Genomic DNA, 21,838 nt, shown 5'->3' with positions numbered 1-21,838 from the left:
TTGATTCCAGGTACCCTCTTGCATGGCTTCAGTCAGATTGTATCGGGACACGGTGCCAACTCGTACCCTCACAGCGTGCCAACCCCTCCTTTGCTTCTTGGACTTTTTTTCCCTCTAAAATCGCCTTCCTGAAGCTTTAGCTCAAATCAATCAATTTGACTTTTACATGTTATTTAAACTATTGGGTCATTATTTAAAAAAATACAATAAGAAAGTTTTACATTTTAGGGCAGAGAGCCTTTGGCCCAGTTTCCTGTTGAGAATATTTTGTGATCTAAAATGAACAGTATTTTCCTTCTGTTGAGCACGTTTTAAAAGCATTGCTTTTTTTTTGCAGTGCTTATTAGTCAAATTTGAAACAGGGATCTGTTCTGTAGCATGGTTGGGCACATAAGCACATTATAAACAAGTTTGCTTTGCAAAATCTCTCCCAGAGGAAGAGAGACTAAAACCTTAAAATCATAAGAGTGACGTTGGCTTGTTTGTCTGCAGCCTCTCGTGTTTCTGCCGCTGAACCAAGCAGGTGGCAGTGAATTTGTTTCTGGTCTCCTGAAGGTGCTTACTAATCTTTCGTTCCTCCTTTCCGGCACCTAGACGTCCCCCCTACCAAACCCAATCGGAGCTGAGCAAGGATGGAAGGCCTAACAGCTGTTAACCCCAGCCAGCGTGACGACAGAAAAGGCACACAAACACATCGGAATTCTGGTCCTGAATCACTGTAATTAGAAGCTGCCATGTGTTTAGAAGTAATTGTTTAATAAGTTGCCTCCAGTGTGCTATTACTGTGGTTGAAGTGGATACAGGAATACAGCGACACGCTTGTGATTCCCAGGACCAGAGAGCCGAGGCTCGGTTCCAGTGTGCTTGGACTGGGTTGTCCCTCGCTGTTGGCGACGAGAGTGTGCCAGTGCTGTGTTCTACCAGGTCTGTACTCACACTTCTGAACCAGCCCTGTAGCCTACCAGGAGGGGGCACTGTTGGGGTGGAGGACACTGCGATAAGAAGGCTCCCGTGAAGCCTGTGGAGGCCGTTATGGAGAAGGCAGGCATGACCAAACATGACCTCCAGCACCTAAACCAGTTGCAGGTTAACGGTGGACCTAGGAAAGGGTTAAAATGTGCTGCTACATTTCTCACGGAGGAGACCACCTGTAGTCATTCATGACTGATGCCGCCTTTAAAAGGGCGCTCAGACTCTGAGCTGTTGTCTCCTTTGTCTTTCCTGGCTGACCCTGCTTACTTGTACGAGAGTGGCCTCAGGAAGGTTTCTTTTTTTACAAAGCTGGGCAGTTGGCTTTCCAGACACGACAGCTCTGTGTATTCTCCTGCACTACAGATGGAAACATTTGTTTTGTTGTCGTGGTGAAACAAAGAAAGGTGTTTTATTGTGAAGAAATAAATCCCAGGGCAGATCCTTCCTCCCTATACTTGCCTGTCTGCACACCGTTATTATACGGTTAAGAATGTAGTGTCTAACGTCCCAGGACAGCCACCAGATATTATTCTATGGGTCTGTTGTGTCTGGTGCTTGTTTTCCAGCCCTCCTCATTATGATCCTGTTCATTTGTGTCATTTGTGTCCCCCTAAACATGGGGAAACTGTCCATTTTCTAATGCGCTGTGCTTGAGGCAGTGCTGCAACCCTCTGTGTCTTTTAGGTTTACCATTTAAATGGTAATGACCTGTCTGGGTCTCAAATGAGCAAAACCTGTCCATCAGATTCTGATTGAGATGTGTTGCTATTAGACGTGTGTGCCCTGCGATGGACTGGCGTCCCATCCAGGATCCACACAGCCGTATACCTGTTGCAACCTGGGATGGGCTTGGTCTCCCACACACGTGCCCAGGATCAAGTGGTTGGAAAGTGGCTGGATGGGCTATTTAATGCTTTTAAAACATGGTAGTGTACAACAATCACAGATGTATGCATCTCCTTCCTGTTGGAAGAAATATTTGTCTGGATGTCTGGCCTAACTGCTAGTAAAAAAAAAAAAGAACTTGCAATCAGCAGTACTCTAAAGTGAGTCTGTGGGACTGCATTGGCAGGCAGAGGAGCTCATGGGTGAGTGGTCAGCGTCGCCTGTAAACGCTGTAGTCCCTGCCTGAGGCAGTGCTGTTGAGTGACAAGCCACTCTCCTGGTTTCATATCTATCAGTGTTTTTGTCAGGGAATGCTGCATGATTCAAAATAAACAAGGGGAATGAAGAGAGCCTAATTAAGCTGTATCTTCTGGATTCAGTCTACTCAGTCTGATTTTTTTTTAATTGATGAACTTTCCGTCATTGATCACAGTATTTGCCTTTGAATGGTTATATAAAGACTTCTTAATCGGACGTTAGATCTACATGTACAGTATGTTCTTGAGTAAGCAGAGAAGTGTTCCAGATTAAAGCGGAAAAATAGTTTGTGTTATTTTGGCATTTAAGATTTAAGTTCTTCGCTGTACCAAACAGTATGATCATTAAGTGTTTGAAAGGCAGCCTTGTTCTAGATTTTGCAAAAGCTCTGTCAGACTGTATACCCTGATTTAAATTAAGCACTTTTTGTTTGTTAATGAGCATGCTGGTGCATGTACTGTAGCTGTGTCAAGAAGAAGAAGACTGCAGGTATAGGTGCTGTCCTATAAAAATTGATCCAGCAAAAATCACCTGGGTACCCACTTTTTAATAATTTTACTGCATTTCGGCATCCACCAGCCTCACCTTAGGAGAGATGAGGATGGTCTAGAGTTGCGTATTCTTTAATTGTTGGCATTCCACGCGAGAGGAATCTCCCTTTTTCGGTAGAATCATGGAATGATTCAATAAAACCATCTGGCTATACAGGAGATGTATTTATCAATGGTATTAAGATCCACCTAAAACAAAAGTAGTTGTGTCCACTTTAAGAGCTGTGTTGACACGGGAAACAGTTGCTATGGTGTCTGGGAGTGTGAGTGTAGCCGGCAGGTGCCACTGTCCCCGGCCTCAAGCTGCGGAGGCCTCCGTAACCACCCTATTTCTCTGTGTCTGGGAGGAAAAAAACCCGTATTGAGATCAATGAGCATCTCTCCGAAAGAACGAGATGTGCGCACTTCGTGTCAAGAAAACGGAAGGGGGTTACATTTTCTAAAAAATGTATATTTTTATATCTACATGTTTGAAGCTGCATATTTCCCCCTTCCAAGTTAGCAGCTACTGCCAGATGGTGCCAAGCGTTTGCTGCTGATCTGCAAGTACACTTGCTCCTGGCGATATCTGGGCTGTTCGCATGGTTTCTTACGAACTGCACTGTAAGTACTGGCTTTGCTGCGAGGCAGACTTCAACACCATTTGGAAATAAGAAGAACTACTTAGCCGGCGAATTAGTTCTTTTTCATTGTAACTGGCGGAGATAATGTGATTTTTTTTTTCGGGTTGCTTTACTGATAAGTAAGAAAAAAAAAGAGGCCAGTCTCGGGGACCAAGCTCCATCAAATGCGTTGTCAACCTACAGATGCGCTATAGAATGTTCCAGACCGGAGTGAAGACGGGGTCAGCTTGGGTCTGAGGGACGAATGGCCGATATCCCACTAATGTTTGTGTTGAATGAATCAAACTGATGGCTTCTGAAGTATCTCAACCCTTTACCCCCACCTACGGCTCTTGGGGTGGATAATAAATATCTTTGTAGTGTTTTGTTTGGTTCCGGCGTTCTGCGCACCTCGGCGCAGGGCTGTGCGTCGGAGGGTCAGCCAGGACCGCAGTCGCCGTGTGCCGGCTGCAGTGAAGCACATCCCCAGAGGGAAACCCCCCCCTCCTATCCTGTGGGAACTTCTAGGTGGGGGGCGGAGGTGTGTTTGGAGGCCGACGGCAGAGAATTGTACTGAGGAAGGAGGTGGGCTATAATTCAGCCAAAGCGAAACCAGGCAAAATAACCTTCATTTAAAAAAAATCTGCAAAAATGCAAGATTGCTGCTATATTTTTGGCTCGCAAGGTCTGGGGGTGTCAGCGTTTGCTGAAAACTTTGCTGGCGGTTTTCTTTCTATTTTTCCTCGCAGAACGTGTGGTTCACGTTGCATCTTGCTGAAAGGACATTCCTTGAACAAAAAAACGTAGCTGACCCGCAGATAATGTAACGAATGGGCCCAGACTGTTTTTGCACTCCGCTAGGGTGTTTTAAAGTGCAGTTGTAAGCTGGTTCTGTCGATGGAGATAATCATGCTGAAATGATTTTAGTTAATAATTTTTGGCCCCCAGTTTTACATTAATCATTTTTTATATTGTACAGGTTGAACCTATGAAAACCTCTTTATGGTGTTTATGTATGTATATACACAGTAACTGAAAGGTACAGTAAAAACTCTGCCCTTTGTGAGAGTACTTGACTCTGTTGCTGGGTGGGGGTGGCACAGTGGTGCACTCGCAGTACTGGAGCTCAGGGTTCAGTTCCTGGGGTGCTGTCTGTGTGGAGTTTGCATGTTCTTCCCGTGTTCATGTGGGTTTCCTCCAGGTGCTCTGGTTTCCTCCTGCAGTCCAAACATAAAGCTAGCCCTGGCATGAGTGTGAGTGTATCTGTGTGTGCCGTGCACTGGACTGGTGTCCCATCCAGGGTGTACCCTGCCTGTTGCTTGCCAGGATAGGCTCCAGCTCCCCCTTGGCCCCGTTTTGGATAGAGCAGTTAGAAATGGCTGGACGCTAGTGGCTGGCTGGTGTCTTTCATGTGCTCTCAGGGAGTGAGTGGGCCGATGGCTGTGTCATATGACCGCAGCTCTTCACCAAGTGGGGTCTACTAGCCTGTCTTTAATTAGCTTTCCTGGATGATGTTTTATTTTTTTATTAAACGTGTAGGTAGATAACTTTGGAGCTTATTGTGTTATGTTATCAAGTTATTTTTTTTGCATTGGTTTACATTCTTTCTTTATAAAAAAAAAGCACTTGGAATTGCCAGTTACCTGTATTTTTAGACTAGTATTTTAAGCCTTACAGCACTTGCCTTCGTCCTCTCCTCCCCTCCCTAGAGCTGATGGGAAAATACAGATGCTTTGCTGTCGCCTACCTGCCTGCAGAGCCAGTCAGCAGTGGGGACAGTACTGGTCCTGCAGTGCCGGATGGGATAGGTGGTGCTGATTGGTGGCAGCACTTGACCAATTTTTCCTCACTGCTTGGGGAATCCTGTTCAGTTAGTGATGTGACCCGGGCTCATTTTATCAGTGTCTGAGCCATAGAAATCAACCTGGACTCTCGGTGAGCACTTTTATTGGTTGAGTCACTCAGGTGCCCCTAAAGAACATTTCTAAAAACACAGATACTCTAACTGATAAGGCAACCGGTCTGTTTCCACCTTCCTTTCCAGTTCAGAGTTCAGAGCTCGTCCCTGCGTGTGTAACACTTTCCTGCCAAGCTGCTGGAAAGGATGACCGTGACACTCCTGCCTGCATCCATAAAAAAAAAACTCCTCCAGCATCAGAACCCGTACATGTGGCAAAACTACTTAGTGCATTTCACTTTTAGAGAAATGGGTAAATAAGCTTCAATGGGAAAGGGTGAAGGAGGTTCAGTCCTTGCACTCTCTAGGACATTTGTGTCATCAGATCCACCTCCATCATTTGAAGCAGTACCCTTGTAGGGCCACAAAGCTGCCGTAAAGAAGTTTTAAACCTTCAAAAAACATGAGTTGACCTACGAAGGCAGAAGATGAACGCAATGTTATGGGTTATAAACATGATACACTGTCTTACTGTATTACACTTAGTATCTCAGCATATTATATCACATGCAGATGTGTTATCAAACTGCTGTCGATTATGAAATTATCTTTATCGTTCACATACATGAAGAGATGTGTGAAATCTTCTTTCGCGATTGTTGGTGTAGGCGGCTTAAACTGGAAAGAATATAAAAAGAATAGTTTTGCGGTTTTCAGAGTGTACAAACGAAAGACAGTGTGCGGTGGATCTCTTGCAGAGACAGGCTATTAAAGCTGTGCAGACCTTAATCTGTACATTTCGGCATCTGGGCGCAGCACTGTAGATCGGAGGCAGTTATTATGCAAAACCGCCAGATTAGACTTTGTACAGTGTAATGACAGAAAGATAGTAGTGATACTTCATTTAAAAGCTAATTCTCAATGGATTCCGCTTGGCTTAGCAAAGTGTGTTACATGCTTCCCATCTCTTAATATTCCCACACCTGGCTCATTTTTTCGAGAGCTGCAGACTCAGGATATTTAGGAAAGTGACTGAATAATGCAGCCAGGCTCTCAGTCACTGGTGAGCCTTTTAAATTAAATTCTCACTCCTGGGACAGTTGCCTGCTCTCCCACTCCATCCTCGCAGCCGGCTCTGGCTCGGGAATGCTTCCGAAGTCATCCGTAGGGTAATTGGAGGCTCCTTGCACGGTCGCTATGGAGGATCCCAGGACGTGGAATATCATTCACTTGCTGTCTGGTCTCCAGGGTCTTGGAGCAATCACGCGCTCATCCTCCCCGAACAGCGCGTCAGCAGGGGAGGACGACAGCAGTGCCATAAATAACCTGCGATGCGCAAGGCGGAGATGCGGGCGGTGTTCATGGAAAAAGCTGTCCCACAAGGTGCTTTAATTCTACATCTGTCCCCGTTCTTCTGTGATGACGCCCGTGCTTCTGCAGAAGGGCACGGCGTGCTAAACTACAGAGAAAGCCCAAGTGCAAACAGTCATCGCTGTCCTATTTACCGTCTCATAACCCACAAAGCTGTGCTCCTTTTTTAATTAAGAACATGTGGCGTGTACTGTAGCTGAGTCTGGTGAGATGCAGCATGGTGGGAGGTCGCTTGTGGGTGTAACGCAGGGCCTGATGTAGATGCTTGTGCAAACCAATATCTGTGTTAAAGGTGAGCGCGTGGAAGGGAAAAGGGAAGTGTCCCCTGTTTTTTAAGGGGTGCTGGTTTGAGTGTCTCACAGCTCAGCATGAATGCATTTTATGGCCAATCAGTAAAGTGAACAATGGTGTTGTAAATATTGTATGCAATGTCCCTGGCTTGTTGGGGGTGTTCTGAAAATTTTACTCATAATATTTTAAGTTCCGAGTTTAGTTCAAATCAGTTGCATTATCAAAGAAGGCAACAGCTTGTTGGCTTGTTTTGATGGAAATCATTATTTTTGTTGAGGTTTAGGCTGCTCTGCTGCGGGATTGGGACGTGTTCTTTTGTTTTTTCAGTTGGCTTTCTCCTAATAACAGCATTCTCTCATTTCCTGGACTCATTGTTTATAAAGATAGAATCAGAACATTGTGGACATCATGCTCTGGATTACCTGACTAATGCTTGTGTGTTTACAATGGCACAAATGTCAAACTGAACCATAGAATATCGAGTTCATGTCTCTACTTCCTCAGCAAGTAATTAACTCTTCAGATTCTGGCATCTCCTGCATGACTCTCCTGATTGCTGTGCAGAGAAGGTTTTTAAGCTTTATTTTTGTTCCGTTTTTCCCAGCTGCGTGTGAAAGGTAGTTCACAAGATGCACACAGCACGGCTGTGATAATTCACCCTTCACTTTGTTCATCTGAAAACGGATCATCGCAAAGCTTTTAGAGAGTGTTTAGGTGTAATAAGCAAACTCCTTGCATACCTACTGTTTGGGTTTTAATTATATTTTTGTCTTTTGCACTAAGTGTGGAAAAACATTCCCACGCTAATTGCATTGTGGATAGGATTCTCTGCAGGTGTGCAGGGTGTGTGTAGTGGGAGTCCCTTTTACAGTAGGAGCTCCCCGCCTCCCATGAGGTTTTTCCAGCCCTGTAATAAGCCTGCTTAAAAGTCTACTTTAATTTTTTATCAGCCAGGTACAACATTTTGGAATAGCTTGGAGTTTTGGAACTGCTTTTCTCCTTCAAGACTCAGGAGAATGCAAACTTTCCTGTAACCTTGTCTTCAGCTCTCAGTATTGGGTTCATAGGCTGCATAGCTTCTTCAACTATTGCAGAAGAAATCGAAGAGATTCAGCACTGTAGATGTGCTTGGAGAGGCTGAAAGATTAATATGTGTCAATAGAATTTCAACATGTAGTAAATGTCTTTGGAAATGAAAAATCAGAGGTCTTCTTTACAGCTTCAGAGTACTGAAAACAAAAAGGGAATGAAATAACCCTTCCTATTTCTTGCTAGAAATTATACGGAATTTTCTTGGTATAGAAATATTAGTCCTCCTTTATTTAGGTATGCAAATTGTGCATTTAGATATCAGACTTAAGGTAGAAAAGTGTTGTTTTTTTTTGCAAAGCTTGTCTCGGATTATGAGAATTTCCTGAGAAGTTCCCAAACTCATTGCTTGGGAACTAGAAATAAAAAAAATAGAGATTTTTACATTATAAAAAAATAGTGTTAATTAGATTAAGCAATAAAAATGAATAGGCCCCAGTTTTCCCAGCCACAGTGAAGGATCGTACAAGAGGAGGGGAGGCGAAGGAAGCAATAAGGTGTCTTTTGTAGCCATTTGCTCTGGCTGCATTGCCACCGCACAGCAACTCCAGCTCTACGTGAAGATCATCTGGTTACAGGATGAGAGCAGCGCTCGGATGCAGGCATTTACAATCCTGAGAGACACTGACCAAGGAACTGGGGACTCCTTCGAGATCAGCAGCGACTCAAGGGCTCAGGGCCACTATCTGCGCAAATGAAGTTTCTGGCCGTTCTGGATGTGATTACATAGGGTACCACTTCATGTAGAGGATTGTGGGAGTCTGCATCCGACCCCTTGGTCATCTGGTTGATGCTGACTCTGGGATGCTTTGACAAGCAGTAGATGAAATTCTTGGAATAGAGCATTAGCCTCCTAGCAACCAAGTGAGGCAGATTGTTTGAATAACCTCCTCTCCTCCCTGAATAACCTCCTCTCGTTTTACCAGCAGTCTCACGGCCTCGTGCTCCGCAAACAGACCCGACACCCATTGATTCAGCATGAAAAAATGATAATATACCAACTATTTAGATTCGGTTGGCCGTCTTTTGATTTCCAGTTTCGCATCCCTCCGCTGTTTCCCTAACACCTGAAAAAATAAAAGCTCCCCAAGACGTTGTCTCTGCTTCAGGGTTTTTTTCCCAGCAGTTTCCCAGCTGTAGCTTCTTGCCGGAGGAGCCTCTGGGTGCTGCTGTACACCCAGCGATCCCTAATACACGCTGTTAAGAGAAGTGACATTTTTAAGAGTGTCTGGATGTAGAAATAAGAGGTTTTATAGTCTTCTATGAGAATGAGTTGAAATAATTAAGGAACTGCAGGATTTTCCATGTTAGACACGGGCATAAACATTTCCTTTTTTCTGTATTGTATTTCCCAACAACCGAAGCAAGCAGGTCTGTCTAGCTTTACCCATGGAGAAGTATCTAATATGTAATGTCAGACAGGAGGGCACGCTGAATAGCACACATCCAGTTGGTTGCTGCACTTAGATCCTGTGCTCTTCCGAATGGGCTGTTGTCTCTGATCCTGCTGCCTGCTCCTTCTCAGCCCCTAAGAGAACAGAGGTCTTTGGAGCTAACAGAGGCTGTCTGCAGAGGGCAATAGAGATGAGCTCTTCCAGATGAATCTGATGACAGCCTCTTATCACTGGGTCTCTCTAGATTTAGGTGAGAAGTGTTATTTATAGGGGGGTGTCTCTTTTTGAGGTTTCTGTGATAGACCTCTGGTTCTTAAATTCTCGCAGAGAAAGCTGGCAAATGGAAATTTGAAATAGTTTGCTAGAGACTATGCTTGCATGTATGTTTTTAGGAACCTGAAGTTTTTTAAACATTGATTAAATGTTTTTAGCATGATTTTGATTAGTTGGTCATTCATAACCAGCCTAATTGATAGTTCTGAAGTGACTCTTTAATTGTCACATAAGCATTAAATCATCTTGTTAGGGAGAAATTGATTGGGCTCAAGTGATGAGGTGATTTAATCTGTTGAATATCAAGCTTGGGGAAAAAAATCAAGAGAGAAAAACATAGGAAGTATTGAATATGAACCTCTTATCAAAATGACAACACCCTTATTTCATCATGATGTTGGTGGTTGGACCAAGCCATCTCCAGTGGGCTTACCAGCAGTGGAGTTTAGTGATGAATCACTTTTCTAATGACCAGCCAGGTGGAATTTGGGGACTGTGGATCAGTTCAGACGTATCTATCTGCATAGAGTTTGTGTTCATGTGGGTTTCCTCTGTGTGTTCCGGTTTCCTCCCACAGTCCAAAGACAAACTGGTAGGTTAATTGGCAAAATTAAATTGCCAGGAAAATTGGTCCTGGTGTGAGTGTGTGTCTTTGTGTGCCCTGCGGTGGACTGGCATCACATCCAGAGTGTATGCTGCCTTGTACCTGTTGCTTGCCAGGAAAGGCATGTAGCTCCCCTTCAACGCTGAATTGGTTAATTTGGATAGTGGATTATGAATAATTGGATAGATCCAGTTAGAGGATGGATGGACACAGTGCTGTTGTATACCCTGGCTGGCACTGTGTGTTACAGAAAAGTGAAATCTGGCGAACATGTTAAATTCCCTCTGTAAGTTTTTGCGAAAAAAGTACAGTACTGTAAAATTGCTTTGAAGTCATATAATTATAGTAACCAGCATTAGATGAAGAATGTGTGTTCTAGAAATTACAAACCACCTATCAATCTTGGTTAATAACAAAAATGACAGTTTAGCAGGAATGTTAAAGCAGCTGGAGTGAGGGAAGTAGGAGGATTGTCAAGGAACCTGATTGACTGACTAATTAATTGATTGGCTTGATGTAGGTGTGATTGAGCAGTATGGCAAGGGGCTTGCTGTGGAGCCCATGAGGGGCATGCTGCAAGCTGTAGCCCGTGGGCTTTGAGACAGAGTCAGTCAGCAGGGACTTGCGACACCCTTGGTGACCGATATTAACGTGATTGACGGGGGACAGTATGGGGAAGGAAGAGATGCTTGTTGATACAGTTGGCGTGAGAGCAGAATGACAGTATTGCCTGCCCTGCTCATTTTACTTTCCCATCCATTTGGAGGAACGTCAGCTGAACCGAACAGATATCAGAGCGACGAGCCGCTCAAAAAGGACACGTAATTAATCTGCAATGCGAGTGGCATTAATGAGAACAGATAACTCCACGTTTGCTGTGGATTATTTGACCTCAAGCAAAAATTGTCTGGTGTCTCGCGAGCTAAAGCTAATAATGCCCAGCACTGTGGGCGCTTAAGAGGATGCAGCGTGTTCAGTTATTTTTCAAGTGCACAAAAAGGAAACGCCGTGCAAAATTTGAAAAGGGGTGTTTCTTTTTTACTCTGTTCTGTTTTTAATTGATGCTTTGAAAGGATGAGTGGAACTCTGGGTGCTGTAGAACCTGCATGCGTGCACTGTTAATTACAGAAGGAAACCTCTTTAATCCTTCCTCAATTCATGTTCCGCTCATGAGCAAATGGGTGTGTGGCATATGTATAGATTTAAAACCTTTTGGACCATTGGAAATTCGCTGAAGAGCGTGTAACAAAAAAAAACAACAAATTATGGCATGAGCCGACTGAGCTTATTCAAGTAAAGAGTTCTCTTTTTGTTCTTTTTAAATGAGTTTGCATTGAAGGTTACTGGTCTTGACTACTGTGCAAACTTCCCTCAGAGCAGAGCATGGCTGTTGCTCTGATCTGCAGTGCCCTGTGGCCACTGTATAACGCCTGCTGCACATCACCCAGGTGGGGGGCTGCACTTCACTAGTGGATGCAGTTGGTCTCTTCCTATACTGTATGTGAAGTGCTTTGGGATCCTTCGGGATCAAAATAATCCTATCCAGGCAAGCGATTAGGAATTATTATGATATTTTCCGGTCTTTCTGTAGGTGTCGTGTTAAAAAGCAGTCATTACCATGCTGGGTAGCCCTCTCAAGTCTGGACAGTGCCTGTATTTCCAGTAGCTCTTCTCCCGCCGTTGTCTCTACTTGCTGTTGAAAACTTCAGCAAACATGAAAATGGTGGGAACAGGATGTGTTTTCTTACACTTCAAGTGAAGAGGAGCGAAGGAGGACTTTGTGAGCTGCTTGTGGTGGTTGGATTTACTTTGGCAATTCTCTCTCTTTTTTTTGTCAGTCTCTGTTTAAACAACCAGTTCATTTAAATACAGGAGTCATTTCTGCAGGATATCCTGTCCTGGCACTAACAAAGCACATCTGTAAAGATTTGAAGCAAGTCAGTTAAAAGGTATGAGGCACATCCAGAACCCCCAGCAAACTTTGATTTATTACCAGTGCTTTACAAAGGTCTTTAATGCAGAGTGTGTGACGCTGCAGTCGACATTAAATACTGGATAATGTCTTATTCTGTGTTACACAGGGAAACAGATGAGAATCCTATTCTGTAGCATTTTAATCTACATCACGTCTTCATATTTCAGCCTTTCCACCTAATTTTTGGTTAAATCATGTTGATAGATGCACAAAATTAAAATGATCAATATAATGCATTCCTCCTTCCATTATTATATTTGTACAAGAATTTAGTTGACTGCAGCATGTAAATTCTCAAACTGATCAAACTCCTCTGCATAGGCAGTCACGGCTGTTTCATCAAGGAGTGGACAGAATACTGTACAAGAGGCCAGATGACGAGCAGCATGGTGCAATGGAGGCTCTTATTGTAATTTTGGTATAGTAAAAGATCCTAGTTATTTCTACTGAGTGATGACTGTTTGCGTACACTTCATACCTTACCAGAAACGCATCAGTCAGGCTGATGTGGTTGATCCAGGCTGTGGCGACCCTCAAACTGCAGGATGAGATGGGTCAGTTGGGAGAATGTGGAATAAGAATTTCATGCTAAAATGCCCTGATTACATCACGCACAGTACTGTTCAGGTCAGACACCTTCTGATTACACTCTACAGTAATATGGATTGTGTCTCATTAAATAATGCTAAGAGAGGATTTGACTAATTAAATACTTGTACAGCAGGATTGTCTTTGGTAAACATTCATAATCCAGACTGGTAGCAGTACAGCTTATTGATGAGAGCCTCTTGCAGGGGTAGGTAAGCCTCATCCTTGCTAATTGCATCTCAGATCTAAACCCGTTAAATGGCTTAATTGAATCTATTAATTGTATAAAAGATTAAAAATAACACAAGGTATCTTGAATCAGGTAACTTAAATATAACATACAGTATGTGCATATTACTTAATATTATTCTTTCCATGAGTGGCAGTGCACTTATGCTTAATGTGCTTATATTTTAATGCAAAGAACAGTTTAGCTGAAAATATTTTTCCCTTGCATCCTTTGAGCTATCAAGAAGCTTTAGTACCTTGAAGTGATAAGTCATTGAAGATGCAGAAACATAGCATGTATTACTGTTTTCTAATCCGATTGAGTGCAAAAGTAGTCAGAGTTTTAAACTTTAGACCTTTAATGCACTGTGTGTGAGCCTTCAGTTAACTTTTGAGTGTTATTTATCCAGAACCCTGAAAATGTCCTTGCAGTTATTAACGGCTACTTTTACAGCTAACATTGCGCTTGGCAGCGTGGCTAATCTGAGTGTATCTGGATCTAATATCTGTTCCTTTTGGCAGGCAGTGTCAGTTAACAAAGTGCTGAGTCTTGACTCCTTCCTGGCCTGCAGGATTGGTGACACGCCGATAGCATCTGTACCTGCAGCTGGTTATCGCAACTGAAAACTCCCTTTCAAAGGAGAGTCAGTTCGCGATAATGCCATTCCTGTTTTTCGGAGCAATAGGGGAGGGGGACTGGTGGAATGACAGCAGGTGAAGAGAGTTTCCAACAGTGCATCCCAAAAAAGAGGGAATTGCCAAACAAGAACCTAATTGGATTAGAAGAGGCTGTTTTGAAGCGGGTGAAAAGGGAAGAGTTCGTGCATGGCTAATTGAGATGATTAATTTGCATTATTTTTTTATGAGTAATAGCTTTAGTCTTCCTCTTTACCATACCCTTCAATAAACCATGTAATGATAATAAGCAGCTAGCTACAGGACATGCAGCAGAAAAACTTCCCCCAAGAAGATTTAAAGAATTACAGATGATTGAATCCTAATGAGCTATTTGGAACTTATTCAGTGAGCTCACAAGCTAGGCAAGGGAACATGCAGCCTGATACATAATTCATTGAAATATCCAACTGATTTTATCTTTGTTTAATCTCGGTTTATGAAAATAGACTCCCACTGCTGTGTTCAGTAAACATGAGCCGCATCTCTCCCAACACAAAGGTGGCAAAGACATGGAAATCTGATTAAGATTTTGCTTGGGGGTTTTAGTTAGATGTTTACCACCATATGGCCTGTTTTGTAGGGACCTGACGCTTGTCACTGGCCACCTCCCAGATGAGGAGATTTTCTGGGCCATGCGGCACCCCCAGGGCTCAGGTGTTTAAAAACACAGAAGCTTTATGTTTGATGCCCTCAGCGAATAAGGGAAAAGATAGCATCTATACAGTTGTGTGACATACTCTGCTCTCACTTATGTGCAGAGGATGTAAGTGGACAGGGCGAAGTCATGTGAGAGTTGACGTGCAGTTCCCATAACTGGACGAGCTGCTTTTCATATGGCCAGCTAACCCTCATCTCCAGTTGTGCTCTTCATTTGACCAGCTGTTAGTTGTGTGCTGGCCATGTGTCAGCTATTCATGGCAGCTCAATGGAAATGGGGCACCAACTAGTGACTCATAACTCTCCGTGCACTTTGTCTCTATAGAGCCAATGAATGATGCCAGGCTTTCTCACCAGCTAAGCTGGGCACTACAGACCAGTACGAAGTGACTAGAGGCAGTGAACCTCTGTCTGCGATGAGTGACAGCTCAGTGATTGATTAGCTGGCTGTTTCCCGACAACGTTCTAATTAAAATGGCTTGTAGGATCCCCTTCATTGATAATGAGGTGCTCACCAGCAGCACTGAAAAGTGGGTTGGCTCAGATATTTTTAATGCTGTTTTTCTGATCCAGTATGTTAACAAAGTACTAGTTCCAAACCTGTTCTGTCTGTCCAAAAAATGACTCCAAGTGGATTTGGCTGCTGCAGGTGTTCAAAATCGCTGAACGCATGAAATCGAGCAAGAGAAATCGTCATGCTTTTTAAAAACGCTTTCCAAAACTTTTTTTGCTCAAGTATGACATTTGATGGCATACAGGTGTTGCAAAAGTTAAAAACACAGCTGTGACTGACTAGTGCCTTCTCCAAATTGAGGTTTAACAAGGCAGTTGTGCTGTTTTTTTTCTGCTTATTTCTTGTCATTTTTGGCACCTTTAAGGATATGTTTTACTTTTGAAGGTTTCTGAAGTGCCAACTCCCAAATGTAAGTATATAGTTTCTGTAAAGTTATCTTTCAGTGTTTATTAGTGATATAAAGTTAAACACTGAGTATTGATCTCAAAGAGCTGGTTTTGAGGCTTTTTGTGCGTGGGTGTGCTTCTCTGTATGGCTTTTTTTAGGACTGTTAAAGAATCTGTGGAGGATTTGGAAATTAAGATTTGGGAATAAACAATTACAGGTTTGAGTCTTTTAGTCAGGTTATTCTCTGTTCAGCTATTTCGATCTGCTGTCCTATTAAAGACAAGATGTTAAACAGTGTGATTAAAGCACTTGTTTAAATGCCTTTTAGATGAACCCCTTTCTTAACACCTGTGAAGTGAACCTTCTACGAATATCTGGAAATCTAGAAAAAAGCAGGTTATTCTGGTTCCTGATGGAAGTATCTTCAGTGTTGATTACTGTATGCCAGGAGCTTTGAACTGGCAAACACGTTGGACACAGCGAAGGGCTGACAGGCATTGTGAGCTCCCTGAGTTCCTAAAAAAACAATCCCTTATTGATCTGTTTTGATTTTGGTTGAAAAGCTATCACAGGAGCGCGCTGCTGAAGATTTGATAGAATTTGATAGTCTCAGCACGCAGACTTTCTGAGCAGGCTGAGACTGCAGCTGTAACGGCTGCGTCGATGATCTTGGAGGCACATTTTTAGACATGAGCAACAGCCAGCGGACGCTCAAGGTCAGAGAGCTCTTCTGAATCTCCTGCGTCGGCTGAGTGGAGGAAACGCAGAACCTGCTGCCTGTCAAGTGTGAGGTTCCTAAGAGAGGGTGCAGAGTGGGAGGGGGCTCATCTGCATGGGAGACTCTCTTGGCGATGTGACGCGTGGGCGTACTGTACCTCTGACCTGCGTGACATCATTTGTCACCGTTGCGTCCAGCAGTGGCAGTGCTGGCTGTGCGGTTCCTGTCTCGGGGTGGCCGAGGTCTTTGTGACGTACAGTACAGGAGCTGGGAACCGGATGTTTGAGTTTGACGACACCTGGGTGCCAGCTGCTGTGTGAGCCCATCCTGTTTCAAGTGTACGCCTGCCCCACACTGGATGTTTTGCCTCTTTGGCAAACCTGTGCTGGTATTGAGGCTAAAAACGTGGGGAAAACAAAATATCTGCTTCATGCCTCCACCGCAGTAGATGAGAATTATTCTTAAACACGTCTGTGCTTGTCTTAGGGTCTATGTACTCTATGTGTTCCCTTTTCTAATGCTTCCCATGCGTTTCCATGGACACCGCGCTCATTCAGATACATTCAGATGCAGATACATATGTAGCAAAATTCACAAAGAATTTGTGAATTATTTTTTTCGTCCCTAGCTGTTCCATTGATGGAGTCGGCAAGGACAGGCAGCCCCTCTGCAGGTGTGCGGAAGGCCTGGGTGCCGGTGTTTTAAAAGGACAGGTTTCTGAAGTACACTGATGTGATGTGGCGTCCTGTTAGAAGGAGCAGGAGCCATGAGAGAATGGTAGAGAATAAAAGTGTCAAACAAAATGTCATGATGTATACATGCAATGATAAAATTATGCAATCAACCAATAATACCTCATTTAGATTATTGTTGCTGTTCTAGAATCACCTGAGAGAAGAATAGCCCGATGTGTTCCCAGTTTTAAAGGAGTCTTTTACGCCGCCAGGCTCAAAGAACTGAGTCTGGAATAGAGAAGGCTAAGTGGGGACCTGATTCAAGTATTCAGATACCTCATAGTCGCTGACAGAGTCAATCCAGTGAACTTATCAGAACTAACAGTGAGACAGGCAGCAGGGCACAAAGATGGAAACTGCAGGGAGGTGCATTTACAGGGGAGCTTCAAGACCATTTTTATATTTGGGAGGTCGAAAGAATCAGCATTGATGATGCATTTCAAGCCACAATGAAAGTAAAATGTACACAGTGGCTTGTAAAACCTCCAATTTACATAATGAAAGAGACTAAAATTTCCAGGTCATGCACAGCACCGTGTTGCACGATCCAGAATTACCTGAGTTACCTTTGTTTTGTTTTTTTAAGAGGCTCCTTGTGTTCGATGTGAGGTAGCCGGTTCTTCTGCAGCCCTCCCTGTCACCAGTTTGTCTGATTTACAGCACCCCTCTCTCTCTCAGAGGTGGGCGTGTGTTTGCATGGGGGTTACTGACGTTCAGGATCCTGCTGAGTTGTGATTTACTATTTTCCTGTATTTGATAGAATTAACCAATCACGAGCTACAGGCTCAAGGGATAATTCATGTACCACTTTTGATTTGTGCACAGTGCTCACACAGTTTCACACGATGTACACATGAACGCTCACACTCCTCCGAGAGACTGAGGTTCAGGGGTGTTGAACACCTCAATCGCCCCTCAAGCCTTCGGGTAGCACCTCAGCACCTTGTCCTCTGCCATTTTCTCTCAGGCACAGGATGTGCTGAAAGTCCTCCTTGAGCTTCTAATCCTGTGTGCTCTGCTCTACAGTTGCTCAGGTCTTAGGAAAAAGTCTTCCTGAGTGGCTCTTCAGCTCCAGTTATTAGAGGGTAGAATAGATGTATTTCTTGGCCGAAGGAGGTACGATAGGGGGGAGGCATGCTGAAGTGTGAGGCTGGGATTATGGAATGCTGTTTAAGTGCCTCTGCAGTCAACGCCCGAGTTTCCTTAGTGCTCCTGGAGTGCCTGTGCTGTAATTCTGCAAGGGCTTTCCTGTGATACCAAGCCATTATAGCAGGAGGTTATCAAACCTAAACCAAATTGGATTTGAGAAGATGAAACCTATTTCATTTCTAGAACACTTAAATAACACCGTGTCTCTTATGTCATTCGTTCTAGCTTAGATTTCTAGCTAGCACGTAATAACTGAAGCTTAATATGTCTAAGGGGAATCCTGGCTAATGCTCTGCTGGACTATTGTGCATCTATTCATACCTTTTTTGTTTTTGTCTGACTGCATTCATTTGATTAATTTTTAATTGTGTTTTCCCCCAAAGCCCAATAAAGAGTTTGCCGAGTATCCCATCAGTACGTCTGCACTGGGCTCTGCCAGTGAGATCACAGGAAGGGCACGGAGGACTGGGAGCTGACACAGCTAGCTGACTGTTTTCTCCTTCCTTTTTTTGCCAGCTCACTCCTCTTGCATGGAGGGAAGAAGCCCTGCCCTGCACTCTGAAGATCAGCCCGCGATTCAGGGTAAGCCTGTGCAGCTCGGAGCTGCAGCAGCCACCCCAGGGCCTGGCTGAGTGGCCCAAGCTGCCGGCTGCTTGTGGGAGCAGTGGAGAGCTGCAGTGATTGTTTTGTAAGGATCTAGCTGGTGAAGTGGCCCTTGTGCTTGAGTCATGATGCTTGTGCAATACTCGGTTCCCATTAATGTACAGTGTGTAGCACATCACAACAAATGCCTAATCGTGCATTAAAGAAAATGAATCGATCGATATGCCTAGTGTCACTTTTAAGGAGCTATTTGAGGAGCTGTGAGTTGCTGCCAGACATTTCCTATCCACACATCGTGGTCCATATGGAATTCACTGCTTTTATCACCCAATGTTTTAATTCAGGTGAATATCAAGAAGGACTCCTGGAGGGTTATTCGATGTTCATCAGTTTTTATTTAATAAAGTTATTGTGATCCAAACAAAAACATTAATTGACTTTAGTTCTGACTTTTAAACACAGTGCATTACACACTAGAGGCAAGGTTTTCTAAAGCTCTGCAGCGATGATCGCTTTGCCAATGATGCTGGCATTTCTCTTTGCTTTCATTACTCCGTGAAATGAACTCATCCTAGCAGAGGGTTTCAGAAGAGTATATAATTATCTTTAATGTCTGTATTCAACACGTATAGTCTTTGGGACGTCTCCCATGGTCCAAACAGAATGAAATTTAGAGAGCAACACAACTCTCCAGGAGCAAAAACATCAGTCTTGCTACACATATTTATAGCTTGGGGAGTTTTGTGTTTTATTCTAAGCTGGAATCACCAGTGGTAAATGAACTCGGATCACTGTTACATTCCCACAGGAACTGTGAACACTCCCCCTTCCACGCGTCTCAGCCACTTGTAATTTGACATACTGCAGCCTGCAGAGTTCCCCGCAATGAAGTTAGCATCAGACGGAGGAGGGGTGCTTCTCCAGATGACAGCTGTAAGCTTAGAGGCTCCTTTCAGCTCCCTGCTGAAAGTCCCAGAGCTGCTGCAGGCCCGGCCAGCTGTGCACCGCTGCTTTTTGAAGTAAAGTTCACTGTCGGCCTGGCTGAGGCTCGAACCCGGGATACCGGGACTAAGGAGCTCAGCCTTTGCTCTCAAGAACCTTGGCTGGCTGAACCAGCAGACGCAGCCCTGTGTCTTACGGGCTGAGCCAGGAAGATGATAATGTAGTCATTTAGAATGCAGTAAGGTGAAGTTCTGCTATGATTGTCCTGCTCTGACAATGAGGATGACCAGTCACAGCACCCAGCAACCAGTCACCAGGTGCAGTACCTTGGCAGAGCCATGCCCTACATGAAGAGCCTTATCTGAGCCAGCAGCCTGCTTTTGCTGGCTGGCCACTGACTGCCTGGCTTCCTCTTTGACAGTCGTTTTTTCCAAGACCAACTGCTCAGTGGAAAAAAACAAACTGGCTGACTGAGTGGCAGTCCTCTTCAACAGTGTGGGTGTTGCTAACTGGTAGAGAATAGTGGGTGAGGAGGAAAATCCAATTGATTTGCTTTTAGGGCTTCCAATTCCAGTTCAAGCAGGGTGCTTATTTGATTCAGTGCACTGTTTTTGCAATCAAATGCGCATCAACCGTTTTGTTCTGCTGAAGTCAGTATTATGCAAATAGCTGATTTGCAATATTTGCTCTCGAACTCCCCTGCGTTCCTGTTTAGCAGCAGAAGAGTATCAAGGCTGCAGTGTGAAGGGACTGGGCTGTTTGTGTAGTGCTTAATGCAGTCGACTCTTCGCAATATTTCTTAGTGGCCTGCTGGTGACAGCGATAAGCTTTCAGTTTTAGTTTTGGGAAGGAGAGTGAAGAAGACAGTCATAGGCTAAAGATACTAAGTGAGGAAACTTTCTTCAATCAAGATAAACTAGGATGGAGAGAGACAGAAAGGATGTACGGACATGTTTCAGTGACTTTTAAATAAACTGCAAGATAAGTGACCTGTGGTTAAATGTCCTGAGCTTGGTCTAAATTCTTTACTCTAAGGTTAATGTCACTAACAGAAGACTGCTGACCCCTAGGGTAGTGATCTCCTTCCCAGTGTTGTGTTTTTATTTATTCGGTACCATAGATCACAAATAAAAAAAAAAGCAATTTCTTTTCTGGGTGATTGTGATCAATCACCCAGCAGGTATATCACTCTTTATAATTTACAACAAATGTTTTTTTTTGTTTCAAAAACGGCAGCATAAACAAAATAAATTCACAGCATTTTCTAACACAAAACAGGAAACAAAACATTTTTAACTACAGAATTAGACAAAAGTCACTGCCATGTTGCAACTAAATTACAGTATATTATTGATCAATATCATAACTGAAAAAGTATTTTCAACTTTACTATCACTGCTTAAGCACTGTGTAATGTAGCACATTATAGACCACTCTCACTACAGAATTGTAGTGCTACAATAAAGTACATAATTCACTAACATTACTGCACTGTAACTACTACTTGCTATTAGTTTTTGAGCTGTGATTGTTGCTTCGTTGGCAGACATTACAGGTTACAAATGAGATGAGGCCATTAGACCCATCTAACCCTTTTAGTTGCTAGTAGCTAATTGATGCGCGGCTCTGCTCCAGCCTGTTGTCACTTTTAAGAGCACTTTTCTGAAGAAGTCCTTCGGGTTGACTTTGTCACTTTATTTGAGGGTTAGGAATACTTAGCTGAGGTTCGCTCTACTGTAAGTCTTCACCGTTGAAGACTGAAAAGGTTTTGTCTGTTTTGGCAGTCTATGGAGTTCCTTTAAACCCACCACAGTTTTGGTTCCCAGTGGGAGAGTGATAATCTGTAATTTTGACGTCCTCTGTACCCAGTTAGGCTGCAATGGTTGCAGGTCCGAGCAGGTTTTGCGGCAGCAGGATTAACACCTTGTCTTGGTAGACCAATATATTACACGGAGGTCATGACTACTCCCTGTCACTTTGTAAAGATTCTGTAATACTTTTTTGGTAGGAAAAGCCCAATAGTAACAACTTTTATTTCCATCCACTGGAATATATAGCCTAGCTTAATTTATGTTCATTTAGCATAAACAAACGTCAAACAAAAGGATGATCTTTTGACCTCGCAAGAGGTAATTGACCCTTTGGCATTTGTCAAGATAGAGTGCCTTTTTTTAGAGAAATGGTGTATCTGCCTTTACTTATTCCATTTAGCGCCTATTTTATGTCTCAATATGTGTGGCCTTAGGGTTTCTTACGGTGTTTGTATTGGGATTTATAATTTGCCTTGCAGGTCTTTGACGGAGTACACATAAATACAAACCATTAATTATTAATATTTAAAATGAGCCCCCCCCCTAAGCCTTGTGGAATTCAGGTTTTCTACAATACATCAGCGTTCATGGCGTGAATATCAGGTTCCAAATGGCTGACTGCAGGAGGATCTGCATGATGCACAGACCCAGAATACCAGGCAAAATG

General features: G+C 43.5%; 1 protein-coding gene across 2 annotated transcripts in view; it reads left to right on the top strand.

Moving 5' to 3' along the window:
* Window positions 1-21,838, top strand: part of LOC148814645 (protein TANC2-like) — a 225,536-nt gene that overhangs the window by 41,967 nt on the left and 161,731 nt on the right. For both annotated transcript variants that reach the window (XM_088906068.1, XM_088906067.1), the window contains one exon: window positions 18,332-18,397. The gene's annotated coding sequence lies outside the window, so the exon portion shown is untranslated. The remainder of the gene's footprint in view (window positions 1-18,331; window positions 18,398-21,838) is intronic.

This window comes from Atractosteus spatula, chromosome 26 (assembly GCF_055471065.1).
Source record: "Atractosteus spatula isolate fAtrSpa1 chromosome 26, fAtrSpa1.hap1, whole genome shotgun sequence".
Lineage (NCBI taxonomy): Eukaryota > Metazoa > Chordata > Actinopteri > Semionotiformes > Lepisosteidae > Atractosteus > Atractosteus spatula.
The sequence above is the reverse complement of the archived record's forward strand: the minus strand, read 5'-3'. Positions and strand labels throughout refer to the sequence as shown.